The 5,835-nt window shown below is 44.1% G+C and overlaps 1 long non-coding RNA gene across 1 annotated transcript; it reads right to left on the reverse strand.

Annotated features, from left to right (window-relative positions):
* Positions 1-2,779: 2,779 nt before the first annotated feature.
* On the reverse strand, positions 2,780-3,171 carry LOC112078875 (uncharacterized). The gene is made up of 2 exons (XR_002895801.2): positions 3,063-3,171; positions 2,780-2,991 (listed from the first exon to the last, which is right to left on the reverse strand). It is a non-coding gene; the product is annotated as an uncharacterized lncRNA (long non-coding RNA).
* Positions 3,172-5,835: the final 2,664 nt, after the last annotated feature.

Here is a 5,835-nt window from a genome sequence, read left to right on the forward strand (position 1 = left end):
AGATCCTGCAACCATGGAGAGGTAAATACCTGTCTATTTATGGAAAATTTGCCCTGATTAACTACTTAGTTACATCTCAGTTTACTCACTTATTTATTTCGCTGCCTACAGTAATAGCCAAACGTTTTGAGAATGACACAAATATTAATATTCGCAAAGTCTGCTGCCTCAGTTTGTATGATGGCAATTTGCATATACTCCAGAATGTTATGAATATACTCCAGAATGTTATGAAGAGTGATCAGATGAATTGCAATTATTTGCAAAGTCCCTCTTTGCGATGACTGAATCTCAAAAAAACATTTCCACTGTATTTCAGCCCTGCCACAAAAGGACCAGCTGACCTCATGTCAGTGATTCTCTCGTTAACACAGGTGTGAGTGCTGACAAGGCTGGGCTGGAGATCACTCTGTCTTGCTTCAAAAGGAGGGTGGTGCTTGGAATCATTGTTCTTCCTCTGTCAATCATGGTAAACTGCAAGGAGACACGTGCCGTCATTATTGCTTTGCACAAAAAGGGCTTCACAGGCAAGGTATGGGCTGCCAGTAAGATTGCACCTAAATCAACCATTTATCAGATCATCAAGAACTTCAAGGAGAACGGTTCAATTGTTGTGAATAAGGCTTCAGAGTGTCCAAGAAAGTCCAGCAAGCGGCAGGACCATCTCCTAAAGTTGATTCAGCTGCGGGATCGGGGCACCACCAGTACAGAGCTTGCTCAGTAATGGCAGCAGGCAGGTGTGAGTGCATCTGCACACACAGTGTGGCGAAGACTTTTGAGGATGGCCTGGTGTCAAGAAGGGCAGCAAAGAAACCACTTCTCTCCAGGAAAAACATCAGGGACAGACTGATATTCTGCAAAAGGTACAGGGATTGGACTGCTGAGGACTGGGGTAAAGTGCATTTTCTCTTATGAATCCCATTTCCGATTGTTTGGGGCATCCGGAAAAAAGCTTGTCCGGAGAAAGACAAGGTGAGCGCTACCATCAGTCCTGTGTCATGCCAACAGTAAGCATCCTGAGACCATTCATGTGTGAGGTTGCTTCTGGGCTCACTCACAATTTTGCCTAAGAACACAGCCATGAATAAAGAATGGTACCAACACATCCTCCGAGAGCAACTACTCCCAACCATCCAGGAACAGTTTGGTGACGAACAATGCCTTTTCCAGCATGAGGGAGCACCTTGCCATAAGGCAAAAGTGATAACTAAGTGGCTCAGGGAACAAAACATCAATATTTTGGGTCACTGGCCAGGAAACTCCCCAGACCTTAATCCCATTGAGTACTTGTGGTCAATCCTTAAGAGGTGGGTGGACAAACAAAAACCCACCAATTCTGACAAACTCCAAGCATTGATCATGCAAGAATGGGCTGCATCAGTCCAGTCAGACCCAGAAGTTAATTGACAGCAGGGTGGATTGCAGAGGTCTTGAAAAAGAAGGGTCAACACTGCAAATATTGACTCTTTGCATCAACTTCATGTAATTGTCAATAAAAGCCTTTGACACTTATGAAATGCTTGTAACTAATGCAGTATTCCATAGTACCATCTGACAAAAATATCTAAGGACTCTGAAGCAGCAAACGTTATGGAAATTAATATTTGTCATCAAATCTTTTGGCCACGACTGAACTCCTGATGATTCGTTTTTCAAATCATAAGAGCAAAAAATATTTAACTTTATCTGGGACCCTAAACCAGACACAATGTGCCTATGTATATTAATTCGTTTAGTTTTATTTAAACAAGTTCGTTTTCTGAGATCACATTCTCACCATCAACCTTGGGAATAGTTACTGGGTAGAAGAGGGGGAGGAATGAGCCAATTGTAATCCGGGGATGAATAGGTGGCCAAGATGGTGTGAAGGACAGATTGAGAATTTATCCAGGACACTGGGGTTAACACCCCTACTCTTGCGATCAGTGCCATGGGACCTTTAGTGACCCCAGTCAGGACACCCATTTAACGTCCCATCCAAAATACGGCACCCTACTGCCCTCGGTCATTGGGATATTTTTTAGACCAGAGGAAAGGGTGCTTCCTACTGGCCCTCCAACACCACTTCCAGAAGCATCTGTTGTTTTTAAATGACATTGTCAATTGGAATGGTAGAGTTATCAGAATTATTTGGAAATGTCTGCTCAATCCAAGATTATAACCAGTTGATTACTGCATTATTCCAAAAATGGACGCAGGGAACTGGTCTGTCTGCCCAATATGAAGGACCAAAACATGCAGAGGAAAGAAAATAGCATAAATAGGAATGTATGCCAGTTTCATTTGATGACCAGGATGTTGACATCTGTGCCATACAGATTGCAAAATTGTTGGGAAGAGATTTTTGAGATTTGTTAGAGGACTAATGTGATGTAGTTGGGTAGCTTCCCTGCAAGTATGTTTAAGAGAAGAAATAGCATCTAGCTAAATTTACACTTCGACCTGATCCAATCACTTAATGATCACGTTTGTAGGTTCTACACATTGTATAATAACGTCTAACCCGTCCAGGTCTGCTTTGTGACCAGATTAGCTGGTGACGCATACAAATTAGGACCATGAGGCCTGCTGCCATAAGTCAACGGTACTACCTGTCAGTGATCTGAGAGGCAATTACAAATGTATTAATAAATAGTTTGACCATCCAGATCACCATGACCATGAGTATTTACCTTGTCTACAACTGCCTAAAGGTGGGCACAGAATACAAACATCAAGACAAAGGCACGTTAGCAGCAGGTACAAATGAGTCAGCTGAAATGAGAGAATTGACACATGGTCAGTAATAATTGTGACATTTAGAATATCCAGAGGCAAACACTCTTTTCTTCAGCCGCTTCGTTTAATTGAGACCAACAACCACAGTTCAGAAATGCTTACACAAAATACAGCTTTACAATGGTCATTGAAGTTGATTTGGTTGAAAACAGCATGACCTGATGAAGATATCCCAGAAGKCTTGTACATCTTCAGGTTCCCCAGGAAGATATCCTGCAAGACAAACCATCAGTACCAGCATTCTAGTTCCCAGTCATGTGAGCATGAACATATACAACACTCACATTCAGTAACAGGTGTAAGCCACATCCAAGTACTTAAAGGTTCCGACACAGGGGTCGCCGAACACGGAGTTGGATACCTTGACGATACACTGGCGCTCTCCGTCACACCTGTGTGAAACAGGTAGAAGTTAACATCACCAGCCAATGAGTGCCTCGGTAAGCACACTAAAGGTTTCGACCTTTTCTGCCATATGTGGCTGGTGGTGATGGGCTGAGGCGTTGGTGTTTTGAGTTGGTGTTGTGGCGCCCAAATGGAACACAAACATCGTGGTCTGACACACCATAGTTGGCACCTGGATATGGATCTCACCCGTCTGAGGGAGAGAACGAAGAAAAGGATTACCAATCTGGTTGGTTGTGATGTGTGGGTAGTGGACTAACATATGTCCCACATGATATACACGTACTAGTGTTTACCAAGTTACCACACCCCCCCGTAGCTTGAGATCAGATCCTTCAATATGATGCTGCTACTGCAAGACAACACAGCGAGTATACACGACACTGGCCAGAATTAATTGAGCCTGGTGAGTGTAGTGTGGGCATAATAAGGAGGTTTGATTTCAGGTGGCATTTAAGCATGTTCAGCATGAACTAAAGTTATAAAAAGTTACGGTGCAGTCCATTTTCCACCGTTAACTTGTAGCTTTTCAAATTCCTATAATGATGTGCGTTATGCACTAGCCATACCTTCTACGATATCACATTCTTGTGTAGACTAACTGACGCTGAAAATCCATCAACCACATACTACCAAAATATGTCTTTCTATGCAGTTCCTGCTGTGCATCTTGTCAGATTAGCTATAAGCCCTACAAAGATGTGAGAGTCTGGCTAGCTAGTTCGTTCACTGAAAACTGTCCAGTTGTTACCCATTAAGGTGCACAAGCATCAAGAAAATGAGCTTAAGCCCAACTGTAAACCTGGACCCTGTTCTTGCTGGGCTAAAAATGATTCTTTCAATACGTCAATAAACAAAGGACGCAGCAGCATTAGTCAAGATGTACTTTTAAAAAATAGGATACCCAAATGACCCAGGAAGACAGATAATGAGTCCGGGAAGATAAGAAAGAAAGAAAGAAAATGATCGCCCAATTAAGGTAGGTCAGTCTCACTAGAAGTTATTGTATAGTGCGAGGATTTTCCTACGAGGGTTTGTATCTAGGGAGCCATACCGAGATATAGCTCGCTGTTTGGGATTCCAGAAAACTTTTGTTGCCCCCTTGTTCCTAGAAGATGCCTCGTTCATCCTCATTGCTCCCCGGTTTATGGTTGTTATTCTTAAACTCATAAACCATAGCGACAGTTAGATAAGATGTCATTTGACAAGTTAGTACTTCATTAAAAAACAGCCTGCTTACAGGAACTGTAATTAGCCTTTCAAAATACCATGTGAAATCCCCATTCATTAAGCTTTTCCATACCCTGCCAAAACTTTCTGTCTTTGACTGGTATCCTGAGAGGAGCTGCCGTCCCGTTCTGCCGCCTGTACTCTGAACTCCCTATCGTGAAGGACTTAGTCTGTGCTGTCGCTTCGATTCCGTGGTGAGGGCCAATCTAAGGCCTGCCTAATTCAGAACTGGACCCAGCATGGGGGGTATGGAAGCTTGCTTTGGCCTGTTTCAGAGGGAGGGTTGTCTGGGAGGGATTCCGTGCGCCATCTCTACCACCGGATGGTGTTGACATGCTACCACTGGCGTCTTGGATAAGCCCGGTAATGTAGGCTCTGCCTATGCAAATTGAGGGTAAAGAGCTATCCAAATTTATTTCTAGGATCAAGCACATATTTCTCCAATTAGGCATTGCAATGGCTTAAAAATGGACAACAGTCTTGATGACTGGAGAAGAATGCTGCTACAGACTTCCCACCACACTCTCAAATGCGGAGCAGTCTATTCATAGCGGAGCTGATTCTGACAAAGGGCTCTCTTTAAAGGGGCGTGCTTAGCCATTCAGCCAGTGCCCGATGCTCTGCACTGTGTATGCCTGCCCTGTAGTGCCTCAGCCAGCCAAGTCGCCTTGGCGGATCCTTTGCGGCATTGCGCTCCCGTGTCCCGAGTTGCGCGGTGCAGCTGCTCTTGGGTATGTACAGTCGGTTTTGGGAACTCAAAAGTGTTGAGAGTGTGAACCATGGGGAAATATTAAATTTATTCCCACACCAAGTTTGCTGACTCTTCACATCGCTTCTTTTGGTTTAAGAATTTCCTTGTCGGATGCTTTTACTACCTGGAGGTCAAAGTATCCATACCTTTCTGAAGAGTATTTTAAGGATTTGTAAAACATGCAAAGGCCCAGTCCATTACATATAGTGTAAAACCATGGAACTGGGTTATTGACATAGTACCCAATAAGCAAGTTGATCGCCAATGATCAGAGTAGTATTGCTCAGTTTCGGGGGTGACCATTCTTCTTCACAGTGGAACTCTGGTGCAATTTTGATTTCATCCGAACACCTGGTAATTTCTATTAGCTGGCCCTAAATGAACTTCTGTTTTCGAGGCCAGCATTTCCTGACTGGATGGCAGCCCATTCTTCCCGCCCATAATCAGGCCATGCCTTGGCTGTTAGTGTTTTAGTTCACCCGCCTATTGTGCGCGGTCCGTTGTGTTTTTGCCTCCTATGCGGTAGCGGTGCCTCCTCATGCTGGGGCGCCGAAACCAAGCGCCTCATTGATTCGTCAGCAAACTGTTTCCCTGGAAGGCGCTCTGTCCCGAGAATGTTGCTCCTCCCTGGGATGTCCGTGGGTCCCCAAATTCCTTAGTGATTGCATGGG

This window comes from Salvelinus sp. IW2-2015, unplaced genomic scaffold (assembly GCF_002910315.2).
Source record: "Salvelinus sp. IW2-2015 unplaced genomic scaffold, ASM291031v2 Un_scaffold6418, whole genome shotgun sequence".
Classification (NCBI taxonomy): Eukaryota; Metazoa; Chordata; class Actinopteri; order Salmoniformes; family Salmonidae; genus Salvelinus; species Salvelinus sp. IW2-2015.